This window comes from Lolium rigidum, chromosome 6, assembly GCF_022539505.1.
Source record: "Lolium rigidum isolate FL_2022 chromosome 6, APGP_CSIRO_Lrig_0.1, whole genome shotgun sequence".
Classification (NCBI taxonomy): Eukaryota; Viridiplantae; Streptophyta; class Magnoliopsida; order Poales; family Poaceae; genus Lolium; species Lolium rigidum.
In genome coordinates this window covers 198,628,557-198,649,748 of record NC_061513.1, presented here as the reverse complement: position 1 = coordinate 198,649,748, position 21,192 = coordinate 198,628,557, and positions in this window count along the sequence as shown.

Here is a 21,192-nt window from a genome sequence, read left to right as displayed (position 1 = left end):
CGTGCAACGCTGATCGGGCTCCGTAACTTCTTCGACGTCATAACTCGGAAGTCGATAAGCGTGAAGAAACTCGCAAGGCTCCGAGGAAGAGATCGTGGTGATCCTATGTGAGCTTGAGATGTACTTCCCGCCCGCATTCTTTGACGTGATGGTCCATCTCGTTGGTCCATATCATGGATGATATCATCAGTCTAGGGCCGGCATTCTTACACAACATGATGTCGTTTGAAAGAATGAATGGGGTCATTAAAGGATACGTTCGTAACAGGTCACATCCGGATGGAAGCATCGTCTAGGGCTGGCTCACCGACGAGTGCATCTCTTTCTGCACGAATTATCTAGACATCGAGGACCCTGTTGGTTTGCCTCAAAACAAGCACCTCCGCAGGTTCGAGGGAGTAGGCCACAAAAATGGAAGGAAGGAACTGCACGTGCACATGTCCGGTCGGACTTCCGACTTTGACAGGGCCAACTTAGTAGCGCTACAACACATTGACTTGATCGATCCTTGGTTGAAAGAGCACAAAACCATGATAGAGAACAAGTGGCAAGCCGATGATGACGGAAGCAGAAATATACAGAGAGCACAACTCCTCTTTCGCGCGCTGGTTCAAAGACCACATTGATGCTAATCCCCCACCAATGGATTCTGACAAGGATAAACTAGTATTGGCCTTGTCACATGGCCCCGCGCCCAACATCATGACTTACCAAGCGTATGATATCAACGGGTACACATTCTACATGGAAGAAAAGGACAAGAACAGTGTTTACCAGAACTCAGGGGTAACGATGGATTCCTGGACAGGTGACGTAAGGACTAGATACTACGGAAGAATCGAGGAAATCTGGGAGCTTAGCTATGCTGGGGAGAAAGTGCCGATGTTCCGTATCAGATGGGCTAAGAGCGTCACAAAAGAAGACCGGTATTTCACCACCATGTTTCTACCCGAAGCCAACAAATCAATGTCCACGAACGCCACCGCCCAGAATGAGCCATGGGTACTGTCAGAACACGTGCACCAATGCTTCTTCATAACCGACCCATCCAAGCCTAGACGTGTTATCGTGAGGAGAGGCAAGAGGACCATCGTCGGAATGGACACTAGTAGGAAAAGCCTCATCAGTGGCGCACCAAAAACACATTCTGTGGCGCATGGGTGGTGCGCCACAGAATTCTCGCCACAAAAATAAGGATTCTGTGGCGCACCAGCCAATGCGCCACGAAAGCTTATTTACGTGGCGCACCGGACGGTGGTGCGCCACGAAACGAGAAGTCTTATTTCGTGGCGCACCACCGCCGGTGCGCCACAGAATTTTTTTTAAAATTTCAAAAAAAGTGGCGGCCAGATCTAGATCTAGATCTAGATCTGGGGCCGCCGAATTTTTTTTTAAATTTTTCTGGAAGGTCGCCGGAGGTGGGTGGGGTGGGTGGGTGGGTGGGTGGGTGGAGGATGAGGCCGGCCGGAGGAGGTGGTGGTGGTGGTGGAATAGGAGGAGGTGGAGGTGGAGGTGGTGGTGGTGGTGGTGGTAGAGGAGGAGGAGGAGGTGGTGGTGGTGGTGGTGGTGGTGGTAGAGGAGGAGGTGGTCGCCGGAGGAGGAGGAGGAGGTGGTGGTGGTGGTGGTGGTGGTGGTGGTGGTGGTGGTGGTGGTGGTAGAGGAGGAGGTGGTCGCCGGAGGAGGAGGAGGAGGAGGAGGAGGAGGTGGTGGTGGTGGTGGTGGTGGTGGTGGTGGTAGAGGAGGAGGTGGTCGCCGGAGGAGGTGTTGGTCGTGGTCGCCGTAGTAGGTCGCCGGAGTAGTTCGCCGGAGTTGTTGGTCGCCGGAGTTGGTCGCCGGAGTTGGTCGCCGGAGTAGGAGAGGAGAGAGGAGAAGTGGAGAAGTGGAGGAGAGGAAGAGAAGAGGAGAGGAGGAGAAGGGGAGAAGTGGAGAAGTGGAGGAGAGGAAGAGAAGAGGAGAGGAGGAGAAGGGGAGAAGTGGAGAATGGGAGAAGGGGAGAAATGGAGGAGAGAAGGAGAAGTGGGCGCCAGAAATTTCAAATTTCGAACGTTATTTCTGTGGCGCATGGGCACTTGGTGCGCCATAGAATTTTTTTTTCTTTTTTTTGTATTTTGCAGCAAAAAATCTTTAACTGGCCGTAACTTTTTACTCTTTTCGAATTTTGGGATTCTAAAAATTGTCCAACCGGGCAAGCCCCGGTGAATTCGGATACAGATTTTTCGTGGGAACATTTTGATATATTATGCGTTTTTTTTCGAGTTCGTATGCAACCAGAAATCCAGTTTGATGATTTTCCCACGCAATTTTGCAAAAAAAGTCGAAATTATTGTTTGTTAATTCTCAGTGGTAAAAGATAACATAATACATAGGCATCTTGAAGGGATTTATTTTTTGAAATTTTTATCTATTTTTTTATTTTTTACAGAGGTTAAAAAGGCGATCCACAGGGGGGGGGTGGAGTTGCATGGAACTCATGTGCGTCACAGAAATAAGGCTTTCTGTGGCGCACCATCCCACGTGCGCCACAGAAAGTCTTAGTTCAGTGGCGCACCAGGAACAATGCGCCACAGAAAGTCTTAATTCAGTGGCGCACCGTGCCGATGCGCCACGGAATGTCTTATTTCGTGGCGCACGTGATCCCGTGCGCCACGTAAATAGTGAAACCAATGATTGGGATTGGCCCCACCAAATTTCTGTGGCGCATGGATCCCTGGTGCGCCACAAAATTAAGCTATTTCTGTGGCGCACCGTGTCTGGTGCGCCATAAAATAACTTTCTGTGGCGCATTTTAAACGGTGCGCCACAAAACTAAGCATCGCCTATAAGGGTTTTCCTACTAGTGGGATGGAGTCGCCAACAAGGAAGACTTCGAAGGACAAGTCGGAAACCCAATGATGGAAGAATCCGAGGACGAAGACACACCATACACCACAAGAAGAAGCAGGACCACGCTACTGAGGTCAGGTCGACCCTTCAAAAGAAGAAGTCACGACACGGGGCTAAATTATTCAACGACGAGCAAGAAAAGCAAGAAGAAAGTGAAACACTCTTCTCAATCGATGATGTAAAACTTTATTTGCAATCTATAACTCATATTTTGTGTAATTCATAACTACTCATATGGTCATGGCCAATATTTTATGTATGACTAATTAATATTGTGTTGGTCAATATTTTGTGCATGTATATATTTTGTGAAACACTCTTCATGTTTTTTTACATAACTCATGCATATTTCTTTGTTATTATCTTGAAAAGATAAGAAAAAATAAAATATTATAGCATTAGGGGTAAAAGAAAATAAACATACAATAAAGAGAAAAGAAAGAAATAAATAAAAATAGTATAGGATTTTGTAATGCAAATGTATACTACTGAACATGTCCCAGGTTATAGCCGTGCCAGGGTTATTGCCGGCGCACCACGTCCTTGCTTCGCCGGGGGTATACTTGTCCCCGGCGAACCAGTGACCTGGTGCGCCGGCAATAACCCTGGCACAGCTATAACCTGGACTTAACCGTTTTTCTTCCTTTCCTTCTCCCCAGCCACATCTCGGTCCCCCCCTCTCTGCGTACATCGAGCACCGCCGACCGGAGCTCTGCCGCCACCCTAACTGTTCCATCGTCCCCTTGCCTTAACCGCTCCGCCGCCGCCCATCCCCACAACCTTCTCGCACCCGTGCCCATCGTCAAAGCCGAAGCAAGTCACCGATGCCACTCGGGGGAGCAGGAGGGCGCCGCCGCACATCGAGGAGGAGGAGGCCGCCGCACATCAAGGAGCAGGAGGCGCCACCGTTGGAGAAGAAGTCGCCAGCCACGGTGAGCTTCCCACTCCCCTTCCCTCCCCCTTCCCTCTCCCCTTCTGTTAGGGTTCTTCCTCGTAGGTTGCTAGGGTTCTTCCCTCTGATTCTTGCATTAGGTTAGTTGTTTAACTGTTGGGTAAAGAAAAATGTTGTTTTGATAATGATGGGTGCAGCTTAATGTGCATTAGGTTAGTATGTTGAGGGATTGGATAGCCTAAAGCTGAATTAGTGCAAGTGAATATGATCCCTTGGATTTCTGCTTGGATTAACAATGAAGAAAGTTCTATTTGTGATAAATGAAAATGAAATATTCCAGTAGCAGTAGCAATATTGTTTGCTTCTCAATTTAAATTTGTGTTTCCTTCTCAATTTACTGGAATATTCCAGTAGCAGTAACAATGAAGAAAGTTTCCTTCTCAATTTAAATTTGTGTTTGCTGCTGCATTATGCTTCTGGTTTGCTTCTGGTTTGCTTCTGGTTGAGATGGAAATGAAAATGAAGCTAGCAGTAGCAGTAGCAGTAGCCACCATACATGTTTAGATGGATATTCCCCGAGGCAGTAGCAGTAGCAGTAGCCACCATAATATGGAGTGAGAATCAGTGTATCTTATGATCATATGGGTTTCATTTCTTAGCTCAATTATTTGGCAATCTCCATCCAGATCTTTGCAATGTGCTTTCTGATGCTGTTGTCTAGCTAGCATGATTTTGGTATCTGTGATAGCAGCTTGTAAACATTGTCACTTGGTTAAAAAAATGTATAGCTGATTGTTTTGTTTGGTAAAGTATTCTGTTATCTGCTCGGCAGTTCCAATATGTACTTTCTGCAGTAGGTAAAGAAGCAGTAGGTTTGTGAGGTTGTGATGCAGGTTGTGAGGTTGTGAGTTGGAATGTTATCTGCTACTGCTACTGTTCTTGAGAAAATAAAAGAATTCTGTACAGTCAGCACAAGACAGTGTGCACATCAATTTGTTCTCTGGTTCATTTAGCTCATTTAGGTTTTGCTAATAAAGTAAAATAAAGTCTGAGGTTCTGCCAGAGTTGTATAATCTGCTAACATTTGGATGACATCGAAATGGACGCTAAAATAGTTTGACTTCAGCTGTTCAGTATATATAGTTGCTCCTATATAGCTGCTGCTATATATATCTGCTGCTACTACTACTGTTGGTTTAGACCATGTGTTTCCCTCATGTTGTTAATGTAGAATTATGTGCAGTAGCAATATTGGGTATTCATTTGCTTCTGTAATAGAAGCCACAAGGTGAACTAGTATTTCTTGGAAAATGCAATACTATGAGTTCCTATTTATTGTTTTGCACATGTTTATTTAAGTTTGCTATATAATCTGTGACCTATTTTTAAACTGGAGAGCATTGTACAATTTTGGGTGTTCTCATGTTGCTCTCTGGTTAAAAAAATGAAATTAAGCTCATGTTGCTCTCTGGTTAAGAAAATGAAATTGCATCATACAATTAGTGGGGATGCTTACTAGATCATTGGTATTTACTTGATGGATTCTTGTGAGCTTTAGATTATGGTTATTTAGTTCATAAATGATTTGTGCTGATGGTTTACATGAAAAATTCAGTAGCTACTGGTATAAAAAATGATGAAATATACACTTTAGGGTTTAATTCATTCTCTGGTTCATTTAAAACAAAATGAAAATGATGTACATGGTTCTCTGGAAATGAATTGGGGTTTTTTATTATAGTGGAAATGCTACTGGTGGTATTTAAATGCTGATGCTATGCATGCTGCTGTTGTGCATGTTGCTGTTATGGTTATGGTTATGGTGATGGTTGAGCTAAATGAACATGCTGATTATGGTGATGGTTGAGCTCCGGTGAAAATGAAGTTGTTATATATATGTTTGCATTTCTGTTACAGGGATTGAGTTTCTATTGAGTGTCGGAATGTTGATTCATTTCCATTCCGGCAATTCTAGCACTCTGCATGACCAATTTTTTGCAAAGGTCATGCCAAATTTTTCCGTGAATTCTAACTCTTTTTCATCTTCTATTAGTGCAAGCCACCATGGCGTCTCAAGAACAGTTAGAGGAGCAGTACAATAGGCACTTCTTTAGGACGGAGGAGGATGCCGAGGCCGCTGGTGTTGGCGGCGACGAGGACCATGAGATGGAGGATGCCGCTGGGGGTAGTGCCGACGAGCCAAGCGGCAACGAGGCAAGCGGGGCCGCCGCGGTAGTACCTACGAGCCTAGCGGCGATGAGGCAACCTGCGCCGCCGGGGGTTGCGGCAAAACAAGCGGCGACGATCCTAGCGGCGCCGCCGGGAGTACTGCCACCGGGACAAGTGGTTCCAAGAGGCCGCGGAAGGCAAGGCGCCAAAACACGGTCGCCACCGGCAGAGACACAATCAAAGAGGTGGACCCCGCCAGTGGTTTGCCGGTGGAGCCTAAGGATGTTGCCAAGGGGTACGGCAACCAAGTGGCATGTATCCTCCGAGAGGTCATCAATATCAACGAGACGGATCTCCGAGCTGAGAACAAAGCGCATTTGCGATCCCAGCTCATTGCGAGGTTGCACTCACGATACAAGTTCCTAGGCGACTACGCCTCCACTCATGAAACCAAGAACATTGTGAACTCACAAGCCCTCCTGAAGTTCACCAAACACCTCAGCAGCTATAAGTACATGGTGCGGAAGATGATTGCTGACGGCAAAGGTTTCGAAGAGGTCCACTCTGCCTTTCCGCATGTCTCCCAGGCGGACTTTGATGCTTTTGTGGCCAATGAAGAGCTACAAGCGACGAAGAATCGCAAGTTGTGGGGGAAGGAAATGCGGGAGCTTAACATCGGCAACCACAACCTTGGGAGCCGTGGGTACGAGGGAAAGGAGCCCTATTGGGCGAAGGAGGACGAGGCGTATGTAAATGCCGGCATTGATAACCCCTGGCTCAAGTACAAGGACCCGCTTGAAAGAAGATTCATCAGGTCCCGGTACCATAAGAACAAACTAACCGGGGAACTTGTCACGCACCCCAAGGTCGTAACCGACATAATTTGGTTCACGAACGACCAGAAGGTCCTTTCGTTGGAGAAAAAACTGGTAAGCAATTTACCGGTTTAATTAGATCAAGTATCGTTCATATAATAGTAGCAACATTTCTAAATGGTTCACGTTTCTTCCGCGGGAAGAAGAAAGACAAAGACTTTCTCAAGGTGACGAAGGCTCCTCGTCCCAGGCGTCGACGGGCAGGGTAGCATGGGACAAGCCTCTCGTACGGGCGCTAAACATCGTCAATGAGCATTCACCTACGAGAAGGCCGCATAGAGGCCGTGTGGCTGGCGCCGGTACAGGACACAAGCATGGTCACTACGGCTTGTCGTCTACGGCCGATAAAAATGCGCGCAATGAGAGGAAGCAGCGGGAGGCGGAGGAAATGAGGGAGTCAATCCTAGACCAAGTCCAAGCTGGTTTGGTACCGCAACTGGTACCGCAACTCAAAGCTACACTCGTACCTGAAGTCAAAGCTGAAGTCGCCGCTTCAGTCCAAGCAGATTTCAACGCTCTACACGCGTGGTATGAGGGTGGCAAACAACCCCCCCGAAAATGCAAGTGGTTAGCTTCGACGGCAGCAACTCGATGGCGCCGCCGTCCGCCGGCAGTGACAATGTTATAATGGAGACTCCTCCGGCCGCCGACAATGTCGCTGCTGCTAGGGATTCACCGTCCATGCCGGGTAGCAGCCCCTCCGTCACTTGCATGCCCGCCGCCGCATGTGCCGGCCCGTCGACATTAGCCGAGCTCAACGCCCTCACGGTAATTAACTAATGTGTACATCAAGTTAATATATTAGTTTCATCATCCTTGCCCTCTCTCTAACGCCATACACATGTTCTCGCAGGCGCTCTCAACGCCATGCACCTTCCTGATGAGAGTAAACGACGAACTCAAAGACGTCGCGGGGGGGTCCATCCTTCGGCCCCTGGATAAGAAGTGGCACACACGAGATATGGCGGATGAAGTTTACCGTGTTGAAGTGGACCGGGCTATGAGGATTTGTTTCCTCCTAATCAACCGCATGGTGCCGATGACGATAGCCCGTTGAATCTGGCCTCACTGAAGGGTTGGGTACTGCTACGGCCGAAGACCCTAATTCGGATCAACACCTACTCGGGGTCGACGGCAAGCAAAGACAAGCACCTTGCGGCGCCACATGTCGGCGTCCCTCCACGACAGCCAGCGGCGCCGGTGGTCATCGCCCCACCAGAACGGCCAGCTTCGCCAGAGGTCAGCGCCCCACCACAACAGCCAGCTACGCCAGAGGCCGAGGAATACGAACGTGAGAACTTCCAATGGGATATTCCTACGTCTTCACAAGTTGTCCATGAGGATGTGCCGTCCTCGAAATATGTGTGCTCCAAGAAGCTGTTCGATTCTCAAGAAACGGCTAAGGAGGAAAATCCTGAGGAGGTCGCCACTGCCGCTGTCAAAAATATGCTGAGCCCAAACACACTCCGTGCTACGGCCAATACGGCGATGGAGGGTCCAGTAGTACAACCCAAGAAGAGGAAGAGGCCAAATAAGAAGGACGCCCAAGACAAGGCGGCGGCCAAATCCAAGGACAAGGTCCCACTCCTTGACAAGTTGCCAAACAATTGGCGACCTCTGCATCACTTGGGTGAACCGATGCTGCCGGAGCATGTCGTGAAGAAACTCACCCCGGATATGAGGAGCTTGCATGAGACTGTCAGGCATGTGGAGAACCTTCTTCTCAAATCAAAAGATCCTAGTTACCCTCTCTTCGTGGCGAAGGTGCCAACTGGCATGAACTTCGTCGAGAAGTACCCCGCGGACTTGTGCTTCATCCGGTTCAACGACATCTTCAGCATCTATCGCATGCAAGCGCTCCACTTTAGTGTGGTTCGCCTAGTTGCTCTTAGCTTGTCTTCCCAGATTGTTAAGGAGGGTACGTCGACCATCGCGATAATGGACCCCTTCTATGTGCGGGAGAGCATCATCTGCAACGCTGGGGATCGGGCGATTGCCACCCAGCAGGTCGAGGATTTCATGCTGGCTAACATTAAAAAGGGCGCCATTCTCATCCCTTACTTCCCCGAGTAAGTAATCACTCGCTAGTCCCCCATTACCATTCTATCCTATATCTCCATTTGCATTTCCAAAGGTTAATCCGTGTGTTTTCCGCAGAGACAAGTTCTGCACCCTCATCGTCGTGCACCCGCAACACTCGCATGCAGTCTATCTCGACTCGGGTAGGGACCATAAGAAAGACTACACCCACATCAAGGCCCTTCTCAATGATGCTCTCACCGGCTTCGCCAACAAGGCAGGCCCCCTCAAAGTAGAGAGGAAATCCCGAGGAGGCTTGGTCTTAACCCACACAACCAACTTCCCCTGCCTCAGGCAGTCGACGCAAGACAATGGGATGGACGCGTGGTACGCCATCCTTCGGATGCAGGAGTACATAAAGTACGCAGATGACATGTTGCTGCCAGAGAATCTCAGAAACAGGTTTGCAAACATGGCGGATGTCCCTGATAGAGAGATTAGAAAGAACTGGGGCCGCATCCAGCAGTTCATTTGCACGATAATCCTGCAGGATGTCAACGGTAGGTCTGGCGAGTTCTTCTACGGCTACGGTCTACCACCTAATGACGAGATAGAACTCCGCTTGGAGATGTCGCGTGATGAGAGGCCGTTCAACTTGCTTGAGGGCTGCCGTCCATTCCCCCTAGGCGTACAACCTGATCCTACGACGGGAACACTTGCTAAAGCTTGAACGATATGTCCTTGAACTTCCGTATTGTAATAATTGCTATATATTCCCATAGAATCGACTTGTTGCTTTTATTTAGTTGTATGAATGTGCATGTGAACATGTGTCTATAGTTTCATTTACTTTGCTATATATTTCAAGATTATGGCGTAGATAGCTTAATAATTATTTGCATTTACTCGACCAGTACTTGCCTCGTATTTGGAGTTTGCCGATGATTAGAATGTTCGGTCACTCGTACACTCGGGGGTGGAGCCAGTGAGCCTTGGTGCGACGGCCACAAGTATCAATCTCTTGTGCATCCTACCTAGCCTCACTGACTCCATCCCGGGATGTTAATATTTGTTTCAACCGACAAAGTATGAGGCACGCTATTTAATTCGTAATACTTGTATTTTATTTGGAGTTCGCCGATGATTAGAATGTTCGGTCACTCGTACACTCGGGGGTGGAGCCAGTGAGCCTTGGTGCGACGGCCACAAGTATCAATCTCTTGTGCATCCTACCTAGCCTCACTGACTCCATCCCTGGATGTTAATATTTGTTTCAACCGACAAAGTATGAGGCACGCTATTTAATTCGTAATACTTGTATTTTATTTGGAGTTCGCCGATGATTAGAATGTTCGGTCACTCGTACACTCGGGGGTGGAGCCAGTGAGCCTTGGTGCGACGACCACAAGTATCAATCTATTGTGCATCCTACCTAGCCTCACTGACTCCATCCCTGGATGTTAATATTTGTTTCGACCGACAAAGTATGAGGCACGCTATTAAATTCGTACTACTTGTCTTTTATTTGAGTTCGCACTTCTTAATTGCATTGGCCGATGATTAAAATGTTCGGTCACTTGTACACTCCGGGGTGGGGCCAGTGAGGCTTGGTGTGATGGCCACAAATATCAATCTATCGTGCATCCTACCTAGCCTCACTGACCCCATCCCTGTATGTTATTATTTATTTCGACCAACAAAGTATGAGTCACATGCTATTTAGTTCATACTACTTGTCTCTTATTTGAGTTGGCACTTGTTCATTGCATTGGTACTAACGTTTTACTTATCTTGTGAATGGAGATGCCGACGACATATGTCGTGTACAAGGGGAGGGTTCCTGGAGTCTACGACGACTGGGAGGACTGTCGGAGACAGGTGCACCGTTTCAGCGGCAACAGCTACAAGGGATACCCCACTAGGGTGGAGGCGGAAGGAAGATACACCCGTTATCTAGCTGGAGAGATGAGGGACATGAGGAGGAACCGGATGAAGACCATGGCCTTCGTGATGATGGTCATCATGACCATGTTGGTCATGTTCTATTTTATTGTAGTTTAGGTTAGGACCTACATTGTGAGGTGTATGACGATACTTGTGACGACTATGTACCGAGACTTCTAACTTTGTGAAACTTCGTCGTTCGGTGTTGCATATGCACATGTGTTGTATGAATCAACGAGACTTGCGTATTTGTGTATTGATACCGAAATGAAACTTGGCTCTCTATGTGCTTCTCATATTGCATGTACTGCTTGTCTAAATGTGAACTGTTATATACTGCTATATAAATATGCAAATATGAATTGTAATATGCTGGAAAAAGCGCCAAAATTGAATTTTCGAATATTACTGCCGGCGCACCTCAATGCCCTTCTGCCGGCGCACATCGCACGCGCCAGTGCTGGCAGCCCTACTGCCGGCGCAGTGGCACGTGCACCGGTGGAACAAGCCCTTTGCCGGCGAAGCAACGCTGGTGCGCCGGCAGTAGATGAACTTCCGCCGGCGCACAGGGTGGTGCGCCGGCAGTAGCCACTTATCACCGGCCCGTTCGCACCGGCGGTCTTTGGTGCGCCGGCAGTAGACCAAATAGGTGCGCCGGCAATAGGCCTTTTCCTTGTAGTGGGAGTACTTTAGTACGATAGAAGCATGAACGTGAGAAATATAATGATTATGGTGAAGCTGAAGCAGGTCCATAGTTAATATAGAAGAGGGGATGCATGGGAAATCACTCAGGATACTATATTCATAGTGTCAGCTAGTGGTTTTCTTGCAAAATAAACCCTGAAGGAAGGAAGATGACCTATGAAACCATAGCAGATATTAGAAGACCACAGTTGGTATCAGAAGACTACAATATGTATAGGATCAATACTAGAAAATAGAGTAGAAGATGTCCCGACCAATTGGTCAAAACCTATAATAGAGTACACTTTTAGATAACAAATAGCCACATTTGGTATCAAATAGTCCACCATTTGATTATTTGTAACAAAAAGTTGAGAACAAATAAAAATCTTGTCAGCCAAATAACAATGACCTATAATCATTTAGTCAAAGACTTCACCTTGGATATCCACAATTGAGTAGATACACCACAAATATTCTTCGCAAGACCTTAGAAGAAGTACGAACCATAAGTTAGACCTAGACTAACATTCTAACCATAAGTCCAATGGTTGGAGGAAAAGGAGTTGAAGACCATAAGAAAACTCTAAGGGGTAGAGTAAAGATTGAGTTGGATGTACAATAACTCAATACTTTGAGCAAGATAGATGAAGAAGGTCTGAACTGAGAGGAAGTTCGATCTTATGTTCATAAGATTATCGAACACTACTTTCAGAAGGATGCCAGACCAGGAGCCAAGGTTTATACCTCGAGGAAGTAAGAAGTAGATTATAACTTGAGTAGGTGAGTGTGGTGACCCGGCATACCACTGCATGGTGTAGTATGCAAGTCTGATATAACACCAGTGAAACACCGTTCCACTAGTATTATATCGCTCAGAGTGGTACAACAGAAACATATGCGGGTCCAAGGCATGTCTATAGAATTACAACATGTGACTCGTTACATAAGATCATCACGAGCCTCCTACTTTACAATGAGGTAAAACTGCAAATAAACTCCGGAAGAACGACTCTTAGTCTAGTCTTATCACGAACTCTATTTGTAGAGTATTTAACTAGCTACTGTGGCTATGAATAGATTCTAGCTAAATAGGAGCTAGGTTTAGGAAGCTAGTTCCCTTCTATAGCTAAACTAGGTTTTCTCCTTGATGTATGTGGTATCTGACTCTTCTGACAGGGTCCTGTCTCGTGAAGTAGTTGTTGACTCCTCGGCCTTTGAGTTGCACTGTAGATCCTCCTTTGATGCCTCCATATCTAAGCAGGGGATTTAAGAGTGGGATGAGTACGAGCGTACTCAACAAGTTCATTATAGGAAAGAGGTGTTTAATGCACTAGCTACGGCATTAGACCGTAAAGTCTAATACCAATGCAGGTTTTCATAACCATTTCTTCAAAAGGTTGCTTTTATTCGGAAGAACTATGTCCGTCGGCCTTCACCGGTTTACTAGAACTTCATGGAGCTCCTTTCCGGCCGCGTTCGCAGCTTCCATATCCCGGAACAGGGAGTGACAGGTCACGGTTCTTTACACTCGCGGAGGTGTGTTGCTTTACCCATAAGAGATCTTAACCTTGGTGCCAACCGAGTTGCGGTGCTCGTCCACACTTCCTTTGGTGTGAGGCCCGGTATAAGGTCTAGCCAATCATGTTCCTCCGCTACCTCGAACACCCACCCGTTGTTGCATGCGCCGACCCCGGGTCCACGTCGGTCCCATTATTCCCGTAGATTTCAAGGTGGACCCCGACCACGACAACGAGTGCTTGGGCTCTACCATACACTCCTACGCCGGTAGCTGCAACCCATCCTAGACCGCAATACCGTGGGGACTTAGGACTCCCCAGCCTCACCATCTTGCTCCTTCGGGCGACAAGTGTACTACGGACTATGCCGTGGGGACTTAGGACTCCCCAGCCTCACCAGCTTGCCCCTTGGATTACAAGTGTACTACGGTAAAGCGCATCCGTTGATGAACGAGAGGTGGAAACACTTTTGACTACTCCGTCCCACTCCGGATCTTATGGTTAACACGGGTATTACGGCACAAGAATCATCGGCGACATTTGTTGTTTAATCCTAGATGGATGTAAACCCGTGCAATGGAACCTCCACCATATCAACACAATCCATGGTTCCATTGCCCACCACATAGTCATATTCATAGTTATGAAAGTAGTGGTTTTGATTTTTATGCAATAGTGATAACCATAATACTTTGCAAGTAATTTGATAGAAATACTCAAATGACATGAGCAAGTGATGAACTTGCCTTTCTTGACTGCAAGATTATGCAGACAAGGTCTTCGATACGTAATAACTCCAAATTCTGAAATAGCATCATTGTCCGGTAAGGACGATGTTTAAAAGATTGGCAAAGATGCAATAATGCATAAGAATGAGATGCAATCGCTCTAAACGTGACCTAACCCCGATGATTTAGGATCAGTAAGTTGTAATAATTGGTTCAGGGTGTGTTGCACTTTTAGAGTGATTCACAAACAAGGTTCTTATTAGGGATTGGTTGCTTGATATCATAAACAGGTGTTGTAATATATCATAATAATAATACTAATAGCACACAACGATAACATTTGGTGTATTCCTAACATGTAATGAATAGTGGTTGGTTTTAGCACTACATGGCATGGTTAATGATTAGTTATCATATACTTTAAAAGAATAACCTTTGAAGAACATGTACTTTGATAACGAACAAGTATGGTAATTAGATTTGTGGGTTGCTATAATTTATTCTAGTTCCAAGTAGTTTCTGGAGTAAGTATAAGATGGATCACAACATAGTTGGATTCATCAGCAACTAGGGCTTGTAAGGTTGAGATAAGCCTAGGTATCTTATGCAATTCATTATGCATGGATGTTGTCAGGGTTGGTTTATCTTGCTAGTGATAGCTTGCTAGGGTTTATAGGTCCTTATAAGCAGGGTTGATGATGATTCTTTATTTATTTCAAAAGAATAACTTTTGAAGAACATACTTCTTAAGTAATAAGAAGTATATCAATTAGGTTGAGGTTGTTTAGGTTTGCTATTTATTTCCCTAAGTAAAATAGTTGGTTTCTAAATAGGATGGTTTAAAAGTATCCAACACTAGTAGGGTTTAATGGAGTATGGTTATGTAATGGTAATTATTGGGCATAGATGCTAGTGGAGTTCATCACAATGGTGTGATGCTAATCATGGATAGTTAAGGATGATGGTTTTGGTAATAATAACTAGGGTTTGCACTTGTTTGACCCTACATTAACATTTAGGTTTTATTAGGATGTGTTCATGGTATATCCACTTATAGGTACTATGGCTTCTATTATTTTATGGGAACAAGAACAAATACTTAGCTGCTAATTGTGGGTCTATCATCCAAAAGGAAATGACATGATCACAAATTATAACCTAGGTTTAGGTTTATTAGCAATTTAAGGTTCACATAAAATAATAGGGCTAGGGTTCCTAATGGAATTAGGATTTTAGGTTTCACATGTAATGATGGTTTGTAATATCATTCAATATGGAATAGGGGTTTACTATTTACCATATAGTACTATGGTTAATAACTTCAATTTAAGGTTGAAGTTTTTAGTAACTTGTAAATAAGATAATATTGAATTTGGCATTTTATTCTTTTTAAGCAATTAATAATTAGGATAATTATTAATCAGAGTTTAAATCCTTCTGATAATAATTTAATAAGTTAATAGTAAAGGAAAATTAATTTTAATGTTTTCCTTATTTACTTTCAGGTTTTTATTTATTTTATACCTTTTTCCTAATTATTGAATTTTAACTGAATTTAGAATTAAAATGAAAGGCTTTAAATAACAAGTATTAAACAATTGATTTTCTATTAAAAATAAGAATTTCATTTTATATTATTATTGGATAGGGTTTATCTTTATAAGAATTGTGATATCTTATATTTATTTTTCTGAGTTAATATGATTTTTCTATAATTATTTTCAGTTGCAGCAATTTTCTGGATTTGAAATTAACTAACAATGCTAGATCTACCCGGTTAAACTACCCATCTAGTCACTGACCAGTGGGCCGCAGGTCCACGTGGACCGCCACGTGAGCGTGGACCTGGTCAAAATTGAAACCATGTCCACGAGCTCACGGTGGCCGGGCGGGAAACGGCGATCGCCGTCGATCCAAGGCTCGCGCGAACGGGATTCTCGTATCACTTGAACGAGCACTTTACGGCGAGCATATCGGTGGCGGCGCCGCTCCTATTAGGTCGCCGGAGCAAGTTCAACGGCGAGGTTCCGCGGCGGCGGACACGGAGCGAGCGGCGCGGCGACTCTACGAGACGTAATCGAGCTGGGCGAGCACGCTATGGGGTTCAGCGGCTCACCCGAAGCGTTATGGTGTGGTCGGCGAAGCTTGGGGAGGTCTCGTCGACGGCGAACGACGTCGACCGGTGGTCACCGGCGCGGACTTGATGTCGCAGTTCGACGATTCGAGGCTTCCCGGCTTGCGCGCGTCGACGAGGAGGTTGCTAGGCACGAGGCGAAGTCCGTGGCTTCACGGCGGTGCTCGGGAGGACTCCTAACGGCGGCGATGCGAATGGTCGATGCGGCCGGGTTTCGGTGTGGGGAAGAATTGGAGCAGGGAAGGAGAGAAAACGAGGCCACGGGTCATCGTGGAGCTTAAATATCGCGGAGAGATGCGCCTCGTCACGAACTCGGACGAGGAGAGAGCGCCGGCGCGAGGAGAGGAGACGAGCACGCCGTCGTGCCGTCGTCCGGGCGCCACGAGAGGATGAGGACGACGCCTCCGGATCTTTTTTAGACGAAGGGTTAAGTGGGCTGGGCCGTGGGCCGATCCGATGGGCTGCTGCCTGGGCTGCTTCGGACCGGCTGCTGCGGGATGGTGAGGTCCAGGTAAGTTTTTCCCTTCTTTTTCTTTTCTGTTTCTATTTTCTGTTTTCTATTTTATTGTTTGAATTCAAATTTGAATTCAGGGTATACTTGCAGGTTCTAAATTATCTGAGTCTCCATAAGATTTGAGAACAATGCTTATAGCATAATTGTTTTGCTCAAATAATTATTATTTGATTAAGTTGGGATTGTTGTGAGAGTTATGCCAAATTAAAAATAAGCATGGTTTGGGTAATTATTTCAATTCCCCTTTTCAATTTGGGAACTAGATCTAGTTAGATGATTTGAAGTTTATAACATGTGCAGGGTGAGCACATTTTTTTAGGGTTTTCTATTACTTAGCAATACTGAAGGTTCACATATATTTTGATTAAGGCTAGTTTTTTAAGATGAATAGTAATGAGGAGGAATTGGACCATGATTTTATGTGAAGAATTATTTCTAAGATATTGCAAGGGTTATCCTATTTCAAGGTTAGCACTATTATCATATTTTAATAGCACTATGAAATAAAGCTACTACTCTCATCATTGTTTGGTCTAGTTATAAGGATAAGTGGTTGATCACCACTTATGGTTTTTATCTCAAATGGTTTAGCTCTAGGTTATTCTTAAGTTCCATATTTAAGCATAAGCTTTAACTAGTGAGCAATTCTAGGGTTCTAATCATAATCACATATTGGCAATTGGTTTCCATCTCAATTATGCCTAGGCTCATATTATGATCACCTAGGCTCAAACTATGGTTGAGATATACCCTAGTTTGTAGACTTGGAATGCTATCATATTGCATTTGCTAGGGTTTAGTCTCCCCTATCCAAGATAAGATGGTTAGTTGTTTAATTGTTTCAGTTCTCCCTTTAATTACTAAGGTTTTGAGAATTGGTTTTATCTTATACCAATTAGCTTGCTATCATTATCCTTGCTCTATTATTAAAGTAACTAAAGTTAGTTATAGTTCTTTTTATAGTTAACTTTGGTCATATGGATATGATGGTTTCTCACCATATAAAGTATAGAGTTTGTCTTTTCTCACCATACTAAGTATGGGGTTTTATACTAAGGTTTTATTAGGTTCTTAAGTGAAGAATAGATGTGGTGAGATTCTACTGATTATCACCAATTGATTTACAATTATAGGTTGGGATATAAGCCTAGGGTTGCTTATTAGTTACCTCCCTATAATTTTCATGTGATGAATGATATCTACTTATCCTATTAGGGTTAACTATCCTCACATACCTCAAGAACATGATCATGGATTAGACATGATCAACTTGTTCTTAATAACTCTACCTCAAGTTCTTAGGGTTTATGATCATCACTCAATTTACAATGATCAAGGTTTGGCTTCCTAAGGTATCTCTCATTAATTAGGTTTCTCAGCTCCATGATCAAGCATTGTCTTGATCAACTAGGGTATAATACTTCTATTTTAATTTTCTAAGATGAGCTATTATGGTGGCCTCTATAGTTTATATCCCGAGGAGATTGCCTGAGATATTATGTTAGGGTTCTACTCAACAATGATGAGATGATCATCTGGTTATAAGAATAGTTCTCTCCCTCAAATCCAGGTGATGCCTCAACTATATTGAGTGTAACACCAGATGTTGAGCTCTCTCTTATAGGAATGGTTTATTCTAGAGAATATGGTATGTTCACAAGATCCCATTAGATAATAAAGGGTTAAGTCTCCACCTAGATGCTTAGTTGGATTAATTGCTACTTTACTTCATTATTTCATAGATATGATCTTACTCCATTTGGCATTAGGCTATCTCACCATTCCCAAATGATATGGTTTAACTCCTAATGCTTCTGGTTCAATGGTTGTCACTTATTCTTAAATAGATAAAGCTATGATTTGTATGATTGGTTTCTCTCTCATTTGGAAAGGTCTTTAATACTAACTTATGATTAGGCTCCATAGAGAATGATGTAGTCACCACTATCTATGGTCAACATAGGTGGATCCTCTCTCTAGGAAATATCTTGAATAAGTTCCTAGGGTTCCTCTTAAAGATGATGATTTAAATACTTGGATGTAATTGAACAGATGTTCTTATGTTATGGCAAGGAATACCATGTTGTGATATTTGATAAGATCAAATAGTTGATCCTTGATTCATATGTTCTTGTGTTGGTTTTAATTCCATTTGATCTAATCCCTTAGATCAAATCATCTCTACCCAAAACAAGGCTTTAGCAAAGTCACATTGAGGTTTATAACGCTTGACTTGATGAGCTACTTCAATTCCACCAAGGTCAAGTGAAACTTCGATTCATTGTGATCTGTTTTACTTTAAAGCGCGAAAATTCCCCAGATTTTCTATGCATGAATGCAATGCACACATCTGTTTCCTCTGTTTTTGTAACCCCATTACCTGGGATATTACAGTCTCTACCCCTTAAACTAAACTTCGTCCTCGAAGTTTGAACTCTCTCACGTTTCCGAAGTGTGGATCTGACATATGCAGACTTAAACTTTTCTAGAACTCCCTGGTGATCCTTTTGGATATAATTGAATATATCCCTTGTCCAGATTCTTCCTGGAATCCTTTAGGGTTTGTCATCGAACCATGGTTACTTACTTTGATTCTTTGATTTCTTCCAACTCTATAAGCTTGTTTCATTTCTCATTGAAGATTCAATGATTGAGACTTCTTCTAGTCCTGAGCAGTCTTAATTGAGGACTAATTGGATAACAATCTCCTATTTGGTAAAATAGGTCTTTGTTTTTCCCTTACTACCAAAATTGCAGTAATGGTACTTAATGAGGTCCTAACTATGGAATTGGTCATGATGGTTTATTTTCCTAAGAATGGATTAGACTCATTTAGTCCATCCAATCATGGTTTATAGTTGATACCTCTAACTATTTTGGGTTATTTAGGTTCCATGAAAGGAATCATTCAAATAGACTTTAGTTTTGGTATGGTCAATCTACTTCAGTCTTTGGCCTTCTTGAGCTGTATTTGGTCTATGGTGTTTTCTTCGTCCAACTTCTTTATGCTTGACTTACTTGAGTTTTCGTACTTCTGAGTAAATACTACTCACTTTCTCAAGTTATAGTCCACTTCTTATTTCCTCGAGGTATAAATCTCGGCTTCTGGTCTGACATCCTTCTGAAAGTAGTGTTCAATAATCTTATGAAAATAAGATCTAACTTCCTCTCAGTTCAGACCTTCTTCTTCTATCTTGCTTAAAGTATTGAGTCATTGTACATCCAACTCAATCTTTACTCTACCCCTTAGAGTTTTCTTATGGTCTTCAACTCCTTTTCTTCCAACTATTGGACTTATGATTAGAATATTGGTATAGGTCTTGTTTATAATTTATATTCTTCTAAGGTTTTGCGAAGAAACTTTGTGGTGTATCCACTCAATTGTGGACATCCAATGTGAATCCTTCGACTAAATGTTTATAGATCTAGCTATTTGGCTGTCAAGATTTTTATTTGTTCACAAACTTTTGTTACAACTAATTAAGTTGTGGACTATTTGTAATACCAACTAATACCAGCTGTGGTTATTATACCAACTGTGGCTATTTGATATCTAAAATTAGATTCTATTATAGGTTCTTATAAACTGGTCGAGACATCTTCTACTCCATCTCGCAGTATTGATCTTATACCAGTTGTGGTCTTCTGATATCGACTATGGTCTTCTTATGTCTGCTATGGTTTCATATATCATCTTCCTTCATTCAGGGTTTATTTTGCAAGAAAACCACTAGCTGACACTATGAATATAGTATCCGAAGTGATTTCCCATGCATTCCCTCTTCTCTATTGACTATGGATCTGCTTCAGCTTCACCATAATCACCATATTTCTTACCTTCATGCTTCTCATGTACTAAAGTACTCCTCTGTGGAGGTAAAGCATGAATGTTGATTGGCACTTCCTTCCGAGTATTGTGGTTGCTTCCCACAACTTTGTTTCCTTTATCTGATGAACCTTCATCTTGTCTTCAAAATATACCGAATTCGTCACTTCCTCACACGAATACCATTACCCTCTAGATCTATAGCACCAAGTAAGGACTTGATATTGCAACATGCATTTGCATATCAAAGTCAAACTTCATGTATGGATCTAGTCAAACAATGAAAATTCCAATAAAATCCAAGAAGATTCAGCTTTGTGCATATAATACACACCATCATAAGCCTGAATAAAATAGTTGAGTAAGACATCTCTAAACATCAGGCTCTGATGTGTAGTATAGAACACCACATAATATAGGTTTATATCGTGATACTTAGCTCGAATATGGGGATTTTACTATTTGTCTCAACCTTTACCTTAATTGCACATCTGCAATGAGATAAACTTGAAACAAAGTGGTTTGGGATGGTTAAGGTTAACCTAATTTTCTTTGGAAGTACTACTTAACTTAGTATTATTCCATATATAAGTGCTATTGAGGACTATTTGGTATGATACCTCTAGTTCTAATATGGTTACTCTAAATACATATCTATTAAGATATAACTCCTATACTTCCAAGTGTTTCTATTATAAGCATATGGTCATGATGTGCTTGGCACACTTCCCATATTTTTGGTACACAGTTCTTGCACTATTGTTGAACAATCGGCTTCTTAATGTACTACTCTTTTAATTATTATAAGTGTTCTAGTCCATCACATAACGATTCTCGGGTGAATCATATATGATTAGCAACTCTACCATGTAAGTAGGCATATTTTATTCCATATCACTCCTCCTTACCTCCCATGATTGACTCATCATGGTCTATACTACCTCATATAACTCAGAGTTATCACTTACTATCTATTGTTTCACATGTCTATATAATTTTAATTA